This window comes from Molossus molossus, unplaced genomic scaffold (genome assembly GCF_014108415.1).
Source record: "Molossus molossus isolate mMolMol1 unplaced genomic scaffold, mMolMol1.p scaffold_m16_p_5, whole genome shotgun sequence".
In the NCBI taxonomy this organism is placed as follows: domain Eukaryota; kingdom Metazoa; phylum Chordata; class Mammalia; order Chiroptera; family Molossidae; genus Molossus; species Molossus molossus.
Genome location: NW_023425388.1, coordinates 24078329 through 24098672, shown reverse-complemented (window position 1 = coordinate 24098672; position 20344 = coordinate 24078329). Strand labels below are relative to the sequence as shown.

The window sequence follows — 20344 nt, the reverse complement described above, 5'->3', positions numbered from 1 at the left end:
TTTTGTCATTACTTATCTCTGCGTGTGATCCAATATTGCAGCCCCAAGCAGAGACCTCTGCCCTTGAGTCTTCATGACTACGTGGCCTCCACTCTGAGATGACTCATTCTCTGAGTCCAATTTCCAGGAAAATTAAAAACAAGACATCCACTTTATGTGTTTACCAGCTCTGAGTTAACGGTGCTGACAACTGGTCCCATAAGCAGGGGCTGGTGAGATGTATGTGTGGGGAATGAATAGGTGGCTACATGACCCCGATAGAAGGCCTCTGGGATGACGAAGATTTTCTAAGAAGGAGGCAGGCAAATTATCTGTCAAATATACTGCAACCTCTGAAATCAATAATAGGTGATATCTTGGTACAGTACATAATAACAATAGACAACTATTTTCATGATGGGGACACTGCTAGGGTACTTGTTAAATCAAGAGTATTCCTTTTGCTGTGCTCAACAAGAGTTGTATAGATCACAGTAATGATCATTTTAATTGTCGAGGACCTTAAGTCATGTTTTTTCATCTTCAAAATTCAAATAGCATAATTTGATGTATTATCTTATTTTCTAACAATAGGAACAGACCAATGATGGTGGTTATTATAAGCAAATATATTTTCTCTTCACCTTATTTCACATAGACCTCTGAATATCCTTTTAATTGTTATATATATAATCATTTTCCTATTAAGAAGGAATGGTGTTAACATCCAGGAAAAGACCCTAAAGTAATACAAGAAATACATCAAAATCTTAACAATGGTTATCTTTGGGAGTAAGATGTAGGAGTGATTTTATTTCATTTAAAAAATTATGTTAAAATAGTCTATAATTAATTGCATCGCTTTGATAATAAAAAATAACTATTCAAATAATGAATTCTAAGTGCACAGGGGAAAATATTTTTGTAAATGAGAAGAACTGTGGGTAGAAGTAAGTGATTAAAGTTATGTAAGAATCTAAGTATAGCTGAGAAAAGCACAGAAGTAAAATCCAGGCCAAACTAGAGAAAGGGAGTGCTAAATTTAGACTTACAATAAAAAAAGAGAAAGTAAGAAATAAAGGTCAACATAAGAGAAAATAAAGAAAAGCTAGAAGTCAGACTGACATTCACCTTTAAATATACTTAGTAGAGTTGCAAATAAAAATTGCTTTTGCCACAAAGAGGCATGGAAAACTTTCAGTTAAAAATTCTGAAAAGACACACTTTTTTTCATTGGTAAACTATATATTCACAAAAAACTTTCAGTGGCCTCACTGGGAATGGAGATAAGAAAGAGAGTCAAGATTCGTGATGAGAATAAAAAAAAAAAATGTGAGGAAATAAAGATAATTCAAATGTGATTACTTAATGTGATCATTCAAAAATTTATATTTTATCTACCAAAAGTCTAGCGGCAGGAAGGAGGGGAATCACCGTAACAGTAGAGCAGTGATTTCTAAATGCTGGCCTAGAAGTAACGGGGGCTTCCATTGATCAAGATTTCATTAATTATTTTTAGGAAAGGGAGGAAAATATGAACAATATTATGAGCTTTACATTAAGGTCAATTTATTAAATTTATGTGAGATTATGTTCTTCATAGATTTTTATTGTTAAAATGTCCTTTCTCTTATAAAATCACATAGATAGTAAATGATGGCTCTTAATGTATCTGCAGCAGAAAGAAGAGCTGGGAATGCTATATTCCCCACAAATTTTAAGAATCTGTTAGATCCAAGAGTTAGAGAACTACAGCTTTAAACCATTGTTATTGTATGTTTCCTTAAAGAGACGATAGTTCAGTTGAGCAAGGTGATAGATACATGTTCATAAATAGAAACAATGCCAGGCGCTGTGTGGCTGTGTGACATAGTGAGTGGCACAGATGTGGGCCCAGAAGCATCATGGCAGGTCTCAAGGTGGAGGGGAGACCACCCTGGAATTTATACTACATGACATTCAAAGGTCTATAAACTGAGTAGATCTATTTATTGGGCATGCTCCAAAAATATAAATAAATAAAAAGTTCAAATAGACAGGATCGATGCAATTTGAGAAAAATCATGTACCTCAAGATTGAGTTAAGTAATTAAAGTTATTTGTTGGTTTTGAAGCAAGGTCTATAATCATTTAAAATTATTATTAAGATTGTTCTCTATGTCTTTGGTGTTCTGTTTTTTTTATGGTTTTATTTTTTAATTTAATTAATTTATTTTTGTTATAGAGGTTTCTCCTTTTTCCCCCACTGATACACCCCTCCCCCACCCTCCTCGCCCTGTCCCCAGCTTTGTTGTCTATGTCCATTGTTCATGCATACATGCATATAAGTTCTGTGCTTTATCTCTCCCCTCCCCCCTCTTCTGGGGATTGTCAGTCTGTACCCCACTTCCATGTCTCTGGGACTACCCCGTTCCTCAGACTATGTTCATTATATTCCACAAATAAGTGAGATCATGTGATATTTGTCTCTCTCTGCTTGGCTTGTTTTGCTTAGGATAATGCTCTCTAGGTACCTCCATGTTGTCTCAAAAAAATAAGAGCTCTTTCTTTCTTAAAGCTGCATAGTACTCCATTGTGTATATGTACCACCGCTTTTTTATCCATTTGTCTACTGATGGACAATTGAGCTGTTTCCAGATCTTAGCTATTGTAAATAGTGCTGCTACGAACTTGGGGGTACATATATTCTTCCTGATTGGTGTTTCAGGCTTCTTAGGTTATATTCCTAGAAGTGGGATCACTGGGTCAAATGGAAGTTCCATTTTTAATTTTTTGAGGTAACACCATATTGTTTTCCATAGTGGCTGCACCAGTCTGCATTCCCACCAGCAGTGTACTAGAGTCCCCTTTTCTCCACACCCTCGCCAACACTTGTTGTTTGATGATTTGTTGATGGTGGCCATTTTGACAGGTGTGAGATGATACCTCATTGTTGTTTTAATTTGTATCTCTCTGACGATTAGTGATGTTGAGCATTTCTTCATATGTCTCTTAGCCATTTGTATGTCCTGTTTGGAGAGGTGTCTATTTAGTTCCTCTGCCCATTTTTAATTGGGTTTTTTGTCTTCCTTTTGTTAAGTTGTATGAGCACTCTCTATATATTGGAAATTAATCCCTCATCTGACGTATCATTGGCAATTATGTTCTCCCATACAGTGCATTGCCTTTTTATTTTGATGATTGTATCTTTTGCTGTGCAGAAGATTTTGAGTTTGATGTAGTCCCACGTGTTCATTTTCCCTTTGTTTCTGTTGCCTTAGGTGATGTATCAGTGAAAATTCTGTTGCATATGATGTCGGAAATGTTGTTGCCTACATTTTCTTCTAGGATTTTTATGGATTCCCAGTCACATTTAAGTCTTTTATTCATTTTGAGTTTATTCTTGTGTGTGGTGTAAGCTGATGGTCTAGTTTCATTTTTGTGCATGTAGCTGTTCAATTTTCCCAACACCATTTATTAAAGAGGCTGTTTTTACTCCACTGTATATTCTTGCTCCCTTTGTCAAATATTAATTGAGCATTTTGTCTTGGGTTTATTTCTGGGTTCTCTGTTCTGTTCCACTGGTCTATATGCCTATTCTTGTGCCAGTACCAGGCCGTTTTGAGTACAGTGGCTTTGTAGTATAACCTGAAATCTGGTAATGTGATCTCTCCAACTTTGTTCTTCTTTTTCAACATTGGTGTGGCAATTTGGGGTCGTTTTTGGTTTCATATGAACTTTTGAAGTATTTGTTCTAGTTCTCTGAAGTATGTCATTGGTATATTGATGGGGATTGCATTGAACCTATAGATTGCTTTGGGTAGTATTGACATTATAATGATGTTAATTCTTCCAAACCATGAACAAGGTATGTGCTTCCACTTTTTTATATCTTCCTCTATTTCTTTTTTCAATGACCTGTAGTTTTCTGCGAATAGGTCCTTTATTTCTTTGGTTAAGTTTATTCCTAGGTATCTTACTTATTTTGCCACAATAGTTAATGGGAATGTTTTTTTAGTTTCTCTTTCTGTGAGTTCATCATTGGTGTATAAGAATGCCATTGATTTCTTGATGTTAATTTTGTATCCTGCTACTTTGCCAAATTCATTTATTAAGTCTAGTAAATTTTTGATGTAGTCTTTGGGGTTTTCTACGTATAGTATCATATCATCTGCAAATAATGACAGTTTCAGTTTCTCCTTTCCAATTGGGATCCCTTTTATTTTTTCTTCCTGTCTGATTGCTGTAGCTAAGACTTCCAGTACTATGTTAAATAAGAGTGGCAAAAGTGGGCATCCTTGTCTTGTTCCTGTTCTTAAGGGAAATGCTTTTAGTTTTTGCCCATTGAGTATGATGTTGGCTGTAGGTCTTTCATATATGGCCTTTATTATGTCGAGATATGATCCCTCTATTCCCAGATTACTAAGCGTTTTTATCAGAAATGGGTGCTGGATTTTGTTGAATGCTTTTTCAGTGTCTATTGATATGATCATATGATTTTTATCTTTCATTTTGTTTATGTGGTGTATCACATTTATTGATTTGCAAATATTGTACTAGTCTTACATCCCTGGGATGAATCCTATTTGGTCATGGTGAATAATTTTTTTTGATGTATTGCTGGATTCGATTTACTAGTATTTTTTTCAGGATTTTGGCATCTATGTTCATCAGGGATATTGGCTTGTAGTTTTCTTTCTTTGTAGTGTCTTTTTCAGGTTTTGGAATTAGAATTACGCTGTCCTCATAAAACGAGTTTGGAAGTCTTCTTTCTTGTTGAATTTTTTGAAATAGTTTGAGGAGAATGGGTGTTAGTTCTTCTTTGAATGTTCGGTAAAATTCCCCTGTGAAGCGGTCCGACCCTGGGCTTTTGTTTGCTGGGAGAGTCTTGATTACATCTTCAATTTCTTTTGCTGTTATTGGTGTGTTCAAGTTTTCTATCTCTTCTTGGTCTGGTTTTGGGAGACTATGTGTTTCTAGAAATTTGTCCATTTCACTTAGATTGTCAAATTTGTTGCCATATAATTGTTCATAAGATTTATTAATGATCCTTTGTATTTCTGTGGTGTCAGTTATTATTTCTCCTCTTTCATTTTTGATTTTGTGTATTTGGGTTCTCCTTGTTTCTTGGTGAGTCTAGCTAAGGGTCCATCAATCTTGTTTATCTTTTCAAAGAACCAGCTCTTTGTTTCATTGATCCTTTGAATTGTTTTTTGGTCTCCATGTCATTTATTTCTGCTCTGATCTTTACTATATCCTTCCTTCTACTTGCTCTGGGGTTTTCTTTTTGTTTGTTTTCTAGTTCTTTAAGTTGTGTGGTTAGATAGTCTATTAGAAATTTTTCTTGTTTCTTGAGGTAGGCCTGTAGTGCTATGAACTTCCCTGTAGTGATGGCTGGTAGTTGAGAAGGGTTCAGTGACTGGTGTTCTGCTTTTTAAACTATATATCTAGGTTTGCATTTCTTATTATTTATTCAGTGTAAGACATGCTAATCTTCTTAAACCTATGGCTTTATGTCTTTAATTTGGGGAAATTCTCAGCCATTCAAATATTATCTTTTCATATTTTCTCTATATTTTCAATCCACAACCCCAAGTACACATATAATAGAACACCTTATTCTGTGTATCATGTCTCTGAATGTAACATCTGGCCTGGCAGAAGGGTTCAAATCAATGCTCACCTGGGCCTTGAATTTTGGGAAGACATTGCCTGTTGAGCAGTCTGTCAGCTGCCTGATGTCCCAGGTCTACTTTTCTGTTGGCCAGATGTCATCAACCTCTGTGTTTTCTTAGTCTCTCAGTGTTGCTGTCCCATGGACCAGTAACTTGTTATACATCCTAGAGCACAACGTGGAACAATACACTATGAAATTGGAGAGGAGCCCTCATTTAGAGGTCTGAGGTGTGCCTTGAGTCCTTACCGTCCCTAGGCTCACTCAGGAGACTGCATTCTTGGTGCTCTTTACCTTTATATTCTTTTTTCCCCCTTCTTTATAGGTTTTTTAGAGAGAGGAAGGGAGAGGGAGAGAGAGATAGAAACATCGATGAGAGAGAATATCAATTGGCCGCCTCCTGCATGCCCTCCACTGGGGATTGGGCCCACAGCCTGGGCATGTGCCCTGACCAAGAATCAAACTGGAGAACTCTTGGTGCATGGTCGACACTCAAACAGTGAGCCACACCAGCCAGACTACCTTTATGTTCTTTCTCCAGATATCACATGGCTTTATTCCTCACTTCTTTCAAATCTTTGTTCAAGTGTCATTTGATTAGCTCTTTCATGAACACTCTTTATTTATTTATTATTTAAATTTTATTTTATTTTTGTTACAGTACACATTCAATATCATTTTGTATTAGTTTCAGGTGTAGAGTGTAGTGGTTAGATAATCATATACTTTATAAAGTATTCCCCCCAGTATTTCCAGTACCCACCAGTATTGACTATATTTCTTATGCTTTACTTAATTCCCATGACTATTTTGTAAATACAAATTGGTACTTCTTAATCTCTTCACATTTTTCACCAGCCCCCACAACACCCCTCCCCTTGGGCAACCATAAGTTTATTCTCTATGTCTATGAGTCTGTTTCTATTTTATTTATTTTTCATAAACACTCTGTTTAAAATGATAAAATGATAGCTAGTTGTTATTTCAATTTCTTGGTTTGCTTATAGTTTAAATTTGAATCTGAGAACTGCATGAAGTATAGCATTATGGTTATAAGGTGTTTGGGGAGAATTTCTCCTCCGCCCTCTGGACAAAGATCCCTATTATCTCCCCTTAATGGCAGTTGCATTTTCTCTCATTTCTCCTTTTACCTAGGATATAACTCATTAGGGAGATTGGGGTCTCAGCTTTACTTGAAATCTGTTTTCTCTCTCTCTCTCTCTCTCTCTCTCTCTCTCTCTCTCTCTCTCTCTCTGTCTCTCGGACTCTTTGCCTTGTTCCTAGCTCTGGCAAAGGCTTAACAACTCAAACTCATTGCTATGATTTTTTTTTTTTTTTTTTTTATCCTCACCCGAGGACATTTTTCCATTTTTTGTTCAGATAGAGCGGGAGGGAGAGAGAGGAATAGAGAGAGAGAGAGAGAAATATCGACGTGAAGGGACACATCGAGTGGCTGCCACCCGCACAAACAACCAGGGCCGGGGACAAACTGCAATCGTGGTACGTGCCCTTAGCGGGAACTGAACCCGGGTCTCTCTGTACCGCAGGCCGACGCTCCAACCGCTGAGCCAAACTGGCCAGGGCCTCATTGCTATGATTTATCCAACTCCTAAAGATACCTGAAACTTCATCTCACTGCATATCACTCTGGCTTGCAGTTAGCTTTTTTTTTGGTATTTGAGGATTTTCCATTACATTCCTATGATCTCAGCTATTTATTCATAAGAATATTTGCTATATATATTTTCTCTCACATTTCTTGGTGTCTTCTAGAAAGGATACACACACACACACACACACACACACACACACACACACACACATTTATAAAACCTACCCCATTGCTGGAAATAAAAAATAAAATTAGTGTTTTGACATTATTAATTGACATGGTACAAGGCAAGATTAGAAGGATGAAAACTCAGTAGTGTACATGTTAGAAGGTTAGTACAAAACACTTAACAAAAAATAGACTTTTCAAGAGCAGTTTTAGGTTTACAACAGAATTGAGAGGGAGATACAGGATTTTCCTATATTCCCTTTGCTGCTGCACCTGCATAAATTCCCCCATTATACATCACGCACTAGAAAGGTACTTCTTTTGTAACCAAAGATGAACCTATATTAACACAAATAAATCTCCCCAAATTCATAGTTTATCTTAGGGTTCACTCTTTTTTTTTTTTTCCACAATATGGGTTTAGATAAATGTATAAGGACCTGTATCCATCATTATAATTTTATCCAAAGTATTTTCACTGCCCTGAAATTCTTCTGTGCTCTACCAATTCATCTCCCTCTGCCCCCAGCAGCCCTGGCAACCACTGATCATTCTATTGTCTGTATATTTTGCCTTTCCTATGATGTTATATAATTGGAATCATAGGTGAGTTTGTAGCCTTTTCAGATTAGTTTCTTTCCCTTAGTAACATGCATTTTAAGGTTCCTCCATGTCTTTACATAGCTCACTTCTTTTTAGCACTGAATAATATTCCTGTCTAGATGTACCACAGTTTATTTATTTATCCACTTACCCTCTGAAGGGGATCTTAGATACTTCCAATGTTTGACAATTGTGAATAAAGCTGCTACAAATATTTGTGTACAGGGTTTTATGGGGCCTTAAGTTTCCAACCCCTTTGGAACACCACCTAAATACAAAGGGGTATAATTGCTGAATCATGATAAGAGTGTTTAATTTTGTAAGGAACTGCCAAGCTGTCTTAAAGCTGTTGTATCATTTTGCATTCCCACCAGCAGTGAATGAGAGTTTCCGATGTCCCACACCCTCACCAACATTTGAAGTTGTCAGTGTTCTGGATTTGGGCTATTTTAATAGTTGTGTAGTGCTTAGTCATAAATTAAGATAGACATTTTTTAAACTTAGAAATGTTGTGTATATACCATGTGAGTATAGGGGAAAGTGGTAGAGGAAACATTTTCTCTTTGTTGGAAAATAATGATGACTCGGGAGAAAACTTTTTGGAGGAGAGGGATAAACAGTTGAGTAGGAAGCATTATTCTGTTACCTAAGAAAGAAAATAGACAATTTTGACTTTTACAGGAGAGGGCAAAAGGAAGATGTTTTAACCAAGTTTAAAACACCAACAGCTGATTTATATCTCATACTAAGAGTTACTTAGAAAGGACCTTTATACTTCTTTAAACATTAAATAAAAATTATAGGAAAATCCAACAATTTATCATGTAATGAATGTATGAATATAGTTTAGTAGATTACACATCTCTGAGCATGATAAAACTTAAATGTATTTCATGTTTTAACAAATACAATTTCATGTCCATTAATCATTCCATTGATTAGGTTATTTTATGCTTTCAGTCACCAAAGGATAAAAGATTACTTAGTGAAATTTGTTCCCAATGAATTGAATGCATGAAACAATTCTGAATCTAGATTTATGTGACAGATGTTTGAGGAATAATGTTCTAATTCCATCATAAAACTGTAAAATAGAAGCAATCTTGTGTTTTTAAAATGTAGCTCCTCTATGCTCACTTATTTGAGAATACAAACTGCTTGCATGAAAACAATAAATAAGTAAACACCTCATGGCATGTCCCTTAGAAACAACTTCCTCTTGCATGAATGAAATGTTGAGAGTCAAGAGAGCAGTTGGGATTTTTCCTTTAACTTTTCTTTACTGCTACATGGTTTGATCAAGAGGGATTTTAAGTAATTAGCATATGGTATGTGAATAACCTACTAAAATCCATTAAATAACCATCAGTTAGTTAACACATTACAAAGTTGGAAGGGAGTGTAAGAGATTTTCTTGTTCAAGGTGTTTACTTAGGCAGATGAAGATCTAAATCAGACATACCCAACTAGTTGCTGGAGTTGACTCATCAATTAAGTAGCTGGTGTGATGCAATGTGCCAGCATCAGCAGTTATGGCCATCACCTCTGGGTAGGAGGTTTGACACTTCTCTTTCCTTTACACAGTTTTTGGGTTGCCATGAACTTTCTCTCTTGTTTCTGATCTGTGTTATAAGTAACCCCCGCCCTCGTCGCCATGTAATTTGGGGCTTTAGCTTTCAATGAAGGGACTTAAAGCAAATGAAAACTCCACTGAGAAGAATCAGAAAGTAGACACAATGCACACACATACCTACAAACACCTGTCTGAAGGTGTTGTAGAGCTCCTCAGAAGCCAGGACTTGGCCGGAGATCTCCAGAGATGGAAAGCTCATTGACATAAGCCCACCATTTGCATATTGTGCTGTTCTTGGGACACATGCCAATTTTTTAGCTTGATAGAGTGAAAAGCTGAAGGCAAATGCGAAGGAGCAGCAAAGCCAGCTGAGTTTTCAGCAATCTAACAGGGTTTAGGACACAAAAATAGAGGTATAGACCCGGGAGCACTGCCAGAACTTGATGATCCAAGATGCTGAAGATAAATGAAGTACAGGGAGGTGTTTTGGAAGTGGTAGAAGAGAACTGGGTCATTGCCCCTCAGGCATCTGTTGATTTGTAAGCTACACAGGACAAGAGAACCAAAGCTAAGCAAAAAAGTAAAAGTCAAGCAAAGATTTCAGCAGTCAACTTCTTTGTTGGGGAAACAAAAATTGGAGTAAAGAATATTGCACGTGGAGAGGCCTTGGTAAAAGATCCTAGACTCTCAGCAAGGAGCCTCTGGTGGTGGGGGTGAGGGTGTTGTTCTAAACGCGAGAAAGAGTTCAAGCTTTCTAGTGTCTGAAGTACAGCCTCAAGTCACCTAGATGGAGACATCTTTCAGCACTCTGGCTGTCTGCCAGAGAGTGAGGTGAGAGGGTTCCGGACGTAGATAGCATCCAGAACCTCTCTGATTTTCCATGCACAATGACTGGATTCCACACAAAATTACCAGGCGTACCAAGAAACATGTCCAAGAGAAAAAGACAGTCAATAGAATTAGCCCGTGATTGGGGCAGGCTATTGCAATAGAATACTAAGGTTTTAAATTTATGGTAATTAATATGTTCAAGATAATAGAGGGTGAGATGGGCAATTTAACCAGAGATCCGAAATCTATAAAAGGAAAGTGTAGAACTAAACATATAATTTAAAATAAAAACTCAATAGATGTGTTTCATAGACTGACGCATCTGAAAAAAAAAAAGGGGGGGGGTATGTGTTAGGAAAGAAGAAAGACCGAAGCTCAGAAAGGAACAGAATGGGAAATAAAAATAAAAAAAAGATCATAAAGGGTATATGGAGACATGAAAAGGTCCTTGTGTGTAATTTTTAAGACAGAAGGGAAAAGTGTGATTGGAGCAGAAGCAATATTTGAAGATCAAGTGACTGAAAATGTTTCAAAAGTGAAGAGAGTAACCGAGCTACAATCATGAAGAGCTATGAACCCAAGCATAGAGAAGTTGGAAAAACAAACAATGTACTATGCAATTGCATCATAGTAAAAACTATTTCATATTAAAGATAGGGAAAAAATATAAAGGGCAGAGAAGCCTGAGACAAAAAGATACATTCACCTTTATAAGATCAACAATAAAACAAATAACAGGCTTCTCAAGAGTATCAATCAATGCAAGTCAGACTATTAAATTACATCTTTAAATTACTGAAACTAACTGACAACCTAGAATTCTTAGTGAAAGTTTCTTTAAAAGTAGAGGTGACGTAAAAACATTTGTAGGCAAAGATTCTGAGAATTTTTTTTTTTTTTTTTATCCTCACCCGAGGACATTTTTCCATTTTTTGTTCAGATAGAGCAGGAGGGAGAGAGAGGAAGAGAGAGAGAGAGAAACATCGATGTGAAGGGACACATCGAGGGGCTGCCACCTGCACAAGCAACCAGGGCCAGGGACAAACTGCAACCGAGGTATGTGCCCTTAGTGGGAACCGAACCCGGGTCTCTCCAGACCGCAGGCCGACGCTCTAACCGCTGAGCCAAACTGGCCAGGGCGATTCTGAGAATTTTCTTTGGGAGTCCTGACACTACAAGAAATACTACAGGGAATTCTTCAGACTGAAGGGAAATAATTCCATGCAGAAACATGGAAATGTAGGAAGGTATAAACAGCAACACAATGGTAACTATGCGAATAAATCTAAGCGACTACGCACTGTACAAAGCAACAACAATGATTTCCCTGAGAATTTAAAATAATTTTTAAAACTTAATATAATAAATTATTTCAGAAGTATGTCTTTCTTCTTCACCTTCCATCTGATTTTCCTTTTCCCATGGGCTATAAAAAAGTCATATCCTTATAAACAATGAGACAACATGTAGGCTTGTTTAGTTGATTAGTCTTGCTAAAGTATATGACGACGACAGCATCCTAGCACTTTCGTGGCCCCTCGAGTGCTTTCTGTGTTGATTTAGATTTGGGAGGGGCTGTTGCTGTGCACAACAGAGTTTCTGGTGCCCGGATTGCATTTACTTTGTTTTGTCTTGCTGCCTTTGTCTTTGTATAACTGCTCCATCCATGTACCCCCACCCCCATTGCCTAGGATTGCTCCCGGCGATCCTTTTCTTTCTGCCTTTACATATCCACTTTTTGTTTGAAGTGACTCCATATCCCAAGACAAAATTTGCTAACACTTTTATCATGCATGTACCCAAGTGCTTGCTTTGAATGAATGACAAGTTTAAAAAATACTTTTCATGTAGGAAAAAAAGATATTTGATTGGATCTGTGACAAGACCCAACGCTGGATCCATGAGCTAAAGACAGACACCGAAAGGAAGACAAGGTTTTAGTGTTTTATTGACTTTAAATGTATACACCTTATTGTCGGGCATAGCTGAAGTTCAGAGGTTTAGACATGCTTAGTTAAGGGTTACAGAGTCTACCTGGAACATGCCATTTCATTGCACAAACAAATGATGTATTGCCATTTTAAATGGCATTTTTTTGATATTTGTTTAATATTTACCTAGTAGAGACATGGAGGGACCTAACTTTTTTAATTGAATTTTTTTGGGGTGACACTGGTTAACAAAAGTACACAGGTTTCATATTCTACAACACATCATCTGTACACGGTATTGTGTGTTCACCACCCCAAGTCAAGTCTCCATTTATCCCCCCTATACCTGCTTACACCTCCCTCTACCACCCCCCTCCCAATCACCACACTGTGGCCCCTGTCCATGAGTAGTTCTTTCTCTTTTTTTTCTTTTTTGCTCAATTTCTCCAACCCCCCCACTAGCCCCACCCCTTGACAGCTATCAGCCTGCTTTCTATCCATGAGTCTGTCTCTATTAAATTAATAAACTGCCTACCTATTTATTTATTTACATTTAAACTATGTAATTTATTTTATGTACTGAACATTGTGTAGTGTTTTAATTTATTTGAAATTATCTTTTATTTTACAATCTTTCTGTTACTCATAGTTTATAACATGTTAATCACTCTCAATCACTGAGGATAGAGGTAACACATATAATTACAGTCTTGTTCAAAATACATTTAAAATATTTATTTTTAATTGCTTTCATGATGGAAGAAAATGTTTCCTACTCTGTATTACTGTTCTTTCTGTTATCTTTTCTTTCCCTTTTTAAAATTGAGATATAACTGACATAGCATTGTGGAAATTGAGGATGCACAACATGTTGATTTGATCCATTTATATATTGCAGTATGATTACCACTGTGGCTTTAGCTAACACCTCCATCAGGTCACATAACTATTCTTTTTGTGGTGAGACCAATTAAAATCTAGTCTCTTAGCAACTTTGAGGTTTATAATACAGTTTTGTTGACTATCATTATGCTGTGCAAAGATCTGTAAGACTTATTTATCTACTAGTTGCAAGTGTATACCCTTAAACAACATCTCCCCAATTTTCTTTTGAAAGTCCCTGAACCAGTTGCCTTTCTTTTTTTTTTTTTTTTTTTTAATCCTCACCCGAGGACATGTTTCCATTTTTTGTACAGATAGAGTGGGAGGGAGAGAGAGGTAGAGAGAGGGGGGGGGGGGACATCGATGTGAAAGAGACACATCGAGTGGCTGCCACCCGCACGACCAACCAGGGCCGGGGACAAACTGCAACCGAGGTACATGCCCTAGGTGGGAACCGAACCCAGGTCTCTCCGGAACCGCAGGCGGACGCTCCAACCGCTGAGGCAAACCGGCCAGGGCTGAACCAGTTGCCTTTCTACAAGGCATGTTAAATATTAAAACTGAGAGAACAAAACCTTCCACCCACGCCTGGTCATTGCACTCCTGTGCACGCGTGATTTTGATTCAGAATTTCTTCTGACAATAGCTACTCAATATTGGCTGGCTCTCAGCTGAATAGCCTCTGAGTCGAGGGTGGGCTTGCCAGCAGTTGCAATGTGGGTGCAGCAAACTTGCTATGTGAACTACAAAACCCACTCAAGCAAAAGAGGGTGGGTGGTGCCAGTGAGGAGTGTTTTTGAAACAATTGTCCACTAGAGGGCACTGTCTACTTCAGTAGGTGAGTAACCAAGTTACATACTGGAATTACATAAGGCATTCTGTGTAGCAAGTCCATTAAATTGGCAGCAATACCTAATTTGCTGCAATGAAACTTGAGCACTGTTTATTGGTGTGGTCTCAGGGAGCTTCCTGGCTTGTGGCTGAATTGTGTTTTTCAGTCTAACCCTACTAATAATTGCTACCAGTGGAATTCCCTACCACTTCCCTGTCTTCTCTAAGCTTTGTTTTTGTAATCTTGGACATTTTTGCCATTTAGAATATCTTTTGTGAATAATTCAACCTGGATGATGAGAGTGTATCAGATCAAACCACCACATGAGATGGAGCTAACAGGAATTGTTTTTCCAATACTTACTCATGCTTCTGCAGTTGTTTACAATACAACAGCATTCCTTCAGAGTAAGCAAATATTAACATGCTTTAGGTTAAATTTCATAAGCATGATCCCAAAGCAAGTTGAAAAGGTTACATCTGTATAGAATTTTATGGTATATAAAGAGCATTTCCACTGTGGAAACCATCTGGCCCCATGTATAGTGACAGCAAAGGGAGAAATTTTGGAGAACTCTGACCATGGACATTAATTGGCTTTCTATTCAAGTATCTAAAATACAATATACTTTGATGAACAAGTTTATCAAAGTATACTCTTTAGTTTACATGAGAAATCTGTGTTGTTCCTAGAGATGGGTGTTCTCTAATTCTCTGTGTGTGTGTATGTGTGTGTGTGTGTATGAACATGCATGAGCATGAAATAACCATCTTACCTTTGTTAAGATTCCATTTTGTCCCCTTGCTATTGTGCGTAAAATTTTAGTATTTCCTGGCATTAACTGAAAATAAGTGGCATTATGCCCACAATTACCTCTTTTTAATTCCCAAATTGTTTCCATGACAAGGATGGTGGCAGGACAAGATAAGGAGAAATAAATTTCAATTTATCTCCAGTACATTTAACATATTTAAAATTATAGCACATGTTAATCAAATTTACAGCATTTTTATATTATTGTTTATTTCTTCCCCAGTAGAACTATTTTTGAACATGTAAAAGACTAATTTGAAATATTTCATTTTTGAAAGATTAAAGCAGTTTCAGGTTCACAGCATGTCACATGAGATTAAAATGTTTCAATATGTTTATTTTATGAAGAAACACTGGTTTAAGAAATACAACACAGCCCAGCTATTGTGGCTCAGTGGACTGAGCATTGTCCTATGGACTGAGAGGTCTGGATCGATTCCTGGTCAGGGCACATGCCCAGATTGCAGGCTCAATCCCCAGTACGAGGCCTGCAGGAAGCAGGCAATCGATGTTTCTCTTGCACATCGATGTTTCTATCTCTCTCTCTCTCCCTCCCTCTCTCTCAAAAAAATCAATAAAAACATATAAAAAATTTATATATATATATAAAGAAATACAACACACTTTTCATAGGACAGTTCATAATTGAATTGTATCAAGATTACACATTACATAGTTGAGTGTACTTAATGACTTAGTATTATGGGCAGAAATTAATTGCTAACTTTTTAACTGAAAAAAGAGGCTACTTTTCTGACTTTTGACATGTAATAAAAAATAAATAAAATATTAAATAAAACACACAAAAACCAAAATAGCCATCATTCCCAAGGTGTTACAAATCTAATGTTTACTAGATATACAAAATTAAGATAAAAATATCCTGAGAACTAAATCATTAAGATACTAAATTTAAAGATACTAAAAGTAAAGAATAAATCATTCAAATTCACAAACACATTGAAAGGGGGTGTGAATAATTGGAAAACTCCTTTTAGGCAAATAAGTTTTGGGTCAGGTAGCTTGGGAAAAATGGTTTATTTCTGTGACTGTAACCTTAAAGTTTCTAAATCTATCATTTAATTTGCCCACATATATATAAATGCTGCACATAAGTACCCAGGAACATATTTTTACCCTTCAACACATTTCTAAATGTTTATGTTATAACATATGCATATTTTTATGTATGTATATATATTGTATCTATACACATATATATCAGTTATTCATTGTCACAATAATATTGCATAACAAATAATTATGATACCTTAAGGGCATAAAATAATACATCTTTATTTATCTCGCACTCAGATAATCTTGGCTGGGTTTACTTATGCACCTATAAGCTGGAGTCATAAGGTGGCTCTGCTGATCACAGCTGGCTCACTCACACAGTGAGGATACACTGGTGTTGGCTGATTTAGGATGGCCTTGGCTGGAATGAGTGGTCCACATGTTTTTCAGCCACCAGCAGATCAGCCTGGTAGAAGTGCAAGAGCAATAGCAGATAATTGAATGCTTTTATTCAAGTCCTGAATGCACCATAACTGCTAACATTGAACCAAGGAAAGCAAGTTGCAGAGCTGAATTCAAAATCAAGGGGTAGGAAAATATATTCCACTCCTTTTTTGAGGTGGGACATGTACAGTTATATGGCAAAGAGTGTGAATGATGGAGGAGGTAAAGAATGAAAGCCATCAATGGACTCAATCTACTGAACTTTTATATGTAGATTTTTAAATGACTTATCTTTATAGAACTAAGAGTTTTTCTTGTCTAGTACTCAATCTCTATGTATAATGGAAAAAGAAAGGCCTTGAAGTTTTCTCTAACATGAAATGAAGATAACAGTTTTGCTTTCACAGATATTTTAATATTAAATTTCTATTTTCTTATAAGATTTAATTTCTAGGAAAGTGGAATTGAATATATTCTCAAAGGATTTGAAAGTAAATGGTAAAAAGCAGAGAGGAAAATATTGACTATGTTGTCTTTTTGGAATTCTGTGACATTCCTCTTCCTTCTCTGCTTGCAATATATCTTGTACTTTCTTCTTCCTTCATGTTCAGATATCATAGAAACACTTAATGACACTTAAGCTCCATTAAGCCAAGGAAAACAAATGAACGAGCTAAAACAAATGGATTCCACTTCCAAACTCAAAGCATGAGATTGGGAAAAGAATTCAAGGGTTTGGAAACTAGTCCTGGCAGCTAGCCATCCACAGGGTGTTTGCCTGGGGATTTTATGCCCACGTAAGACACACCAGAGTAGGAAGGAGAAAAAAGTATAGATCAAAGTGGTATAATGTAAATTCTAAGTCATGAAATTGCAGAGAGGAAATATAATGAAGTGAAACTACTATCAAATTAGAGAAAAAGGCTTAGGTTCTCAGAACAAAGAAGCTTAAGACTCCTTCTTCTACTCCTGTTATTTCTAAATATTTGTAGTCTTGACAGGCTGCTAGAATTGTCCCTCCCAGTTCATAGATCCACTGTGCATTAGTAATGCTTTTGGAAAACTCATGCGTTGAAGTTGCTTACCTGTGGAAAAGCATGCTTTTCTCTTTAACGGCAGTCTAAGAAAGAAAAAGGGGAAGTAGAAAAGAGGACTGAAAAGGTAAAATATTTATCTGGAATTTGACTTCATTTTTGAAGATGGTGTTCTAGCAGAAAATAAAAAGTAAATTACTATTAAAAACAAAGAAGAAAACTCTCGGGAATCTTTTGTAAATTATAAACATGTAAAATATTTGAAAAGTTCTATCATGACTGCTGGAATATTTTGTACTCAACTTGTAACCATGAGAAACAGGTTATGATTAATTTGTCTGAATCATTTATGCTTGGCATTGTTCTTAGGTTCATGCAGTTATTTTAGGAAAGAGAGAAAGTTCAAGGGACCAATAGATAATGGAGATAACATAAATCTGAATCTGTTAGTACATGCTTTTAAAATCCATAGCTGCCATGATTTAAAAATTACCTCCAACTACTGGTTAAGCAATTTGTTCCACTATCAAGGGGTCCTTAACATTTTTTAGATAAGGATCACTTCAGAGACTGATCTCAAATCTCCTCCCAAGGAAAATTCAGAGATTTTTAGACCAACTTGTACAAAGTAACTAATGACTTTTAGTTCTATTGAAAAATAATAATATAATCCTGTTGCATTTAAAGATATAAAAACCACAGTTCATGCTGCTAATTATAGATGAGATGACCAAATGGAGAATTTTTACCACTTAACAATACTAATAATAATGTTATTGTTATTATTAACAAATTTATATGGTTTATAAAGCACTTTTGTGTACATTATGTGTGTTGATCCTCAAAACAACATTGTAAGATAGACATGACTATTATTATTTTATTATTATTATTTTATGATTAAAACTACTGAAACCTCAGTTTAAATAATTTTTTCAATATAGCACTGAATGACAGAAGTGGCATGTAAATTTAGGTTTTCTTTTTTAGGGAGTAGTACTTATTAGTTTATACCACTCCTTTTTGTGCAGTGTACTTCATTTTTCTCATCTGAACAATATGCTTAATAATGGTCCCTACCTCACAAAGGAATACAGAAAATTAACTGAGATAATACATATAAAACACTTAGAATAAAGCATAGCATATAGCAAATGCTTGATAAATGTAAGTCATTATTGTTATAACAAATACATATGTAATCAGAATGCAAACTGCAATAGCTAAATAGAAACTTTACACATAAAAAGTACTCAGAGTGAATTGATTTTAAAAACCAAGAAAATCATAGCTTGTCTAGAGTCAGCAAGCTTTTATCCTCGTGACTTTTATATAAATATTACTTTCAAAATCGCCTGTAGTTGATGTTTAAAATCATGTGACTTTAATAAAAGATTCAGTTGTATTTAACCATGTTAAGTGCATTTTAGGAAACTAGTGATTCACTCAACTTTAGAACTCCAGTACATGGGAATTTCTTTTCTTTTAAGCTCTGGAGATAATTAATAAGAAAGTGTATGGTGCCTAAGCAATTTCTGCTCTAGAAAACTCATTTATATGGGGGTGCCTTACCCTCCTGTATGCTAGTCACCAAACTCAATTTCTGAAAAAGAGTAGGCAGCACACACTAACAAATAGTTTTGTTTTTGGTAGGAGCTTCCTATCTAAACCATACTGAGTGGTTCTCAACGTTCTTAATGCCATGACCCTTTAATACAGTTCCTCATGTTATGGTGACCCAAACCATAAAATTATTTTTGTTGCTACTTCATAACTGTAATTTTGCTACTGTTATGAATCGTAATGTAAATATCTAATATGCAGGATGTATTTTCATTGTTACAAATTGAACAGAATTAAAGCATAGTGATTAATCACAAAAATAATATGTAATTATATATTGTAAAATATTTATTTTTAATTATAAATAAATGAAATTTTGTCTTGAAGCGTGGTGTAGCATGAGTAACAGTCTTAATATAACAACAGTAAACTACATTGCTACATTTTGCGACAGTATGTGTAACAAGCCAAAGTCAGTGTGAAGGTTGAGATTGCTTCTTTCTCACCAGATCAGAAATTCTCAGGGCAACCTTTGCAAGAGCACAACCAAGATCATCTTCCACAACAAGTCCTCTTCTGTATTTAGACTTGATAACCAGCAATCTGGAAAACCCTGTTGTTGGAAATGTAAGAAGAAGGCACAACACAGTCTCAGACAGAACAGGATATGACTGCAAACACTTGATCCAGAATTTTGTAACTGGTATTGTAGAGAAATCCGTTCTCGCTGTATCACTGTTAATAAGTTCAATGAACTCCTCTTGTGCTGTCTCAGGAACATCTTCAACTTTGACTGTGAATGGGCTTCTGGCAAGTGCAAATGTGGTGTCAGGTAGATTTGGAAAGTACAGTGAAATTTCGTCTGCAAGCATGTGCAAGTGTTCTTTCACAGAAATTATCATTGTAATCTTTTTGTCTGGTTCAATGTCATGTTCCTCAAAGAAAACAGACAAGGTAGGCAACATGAAAATTTTATTTTCATCCAATTTTGTTTGCCAAAGCTGAAGTTTCATTTGGAATGATCGAATCTTTTCAGTCAAATTGAGGCATGTTGCATTTGGTCCTTGCAGTGATAAATTCAACTCATTCAAGATAGCAAAGATGTCAACCAAGTAAGTTATTTTCTGCAGTTCACTTTTATCACTGAGAAGTGCTTCTAACCGCGGTATTGCTTTCTGATTAAAAAACATTTTGAGTTCATCACGAAGCTCAAAAACACATTTTAAAACTTTTCCTGTTGACAACCATCTCACTTTAGTGTGAAATAGGAGAGCCTTGTTTGACGCATCCAACTCTTCGCACAGTTGCGAAAACAGTTGACTGTTTAAAGTGCTCACCTTTACAAAATCCACAGAATTTATGACGCTTTTCATTACTTCTTGTAACTCTTGTAGCAGCATCTTTTTTGC

The 20344-nt window shown here is 36.1% G+C and overlaps 1 long non-coding RNA gene across 1 annotated transcript in view; it reads right to left on the bottom strand.

Annotated features, from left to right (window-relative positions):
* LOC118617398 overlaps positions 1–20344 on the bottom strand; it is a 163760-nt gene that overhangs the window by 20691 nt on the left and 122725 nt on the right. The gene's annotated exons all lie outside the window — the stretch shown is intronic.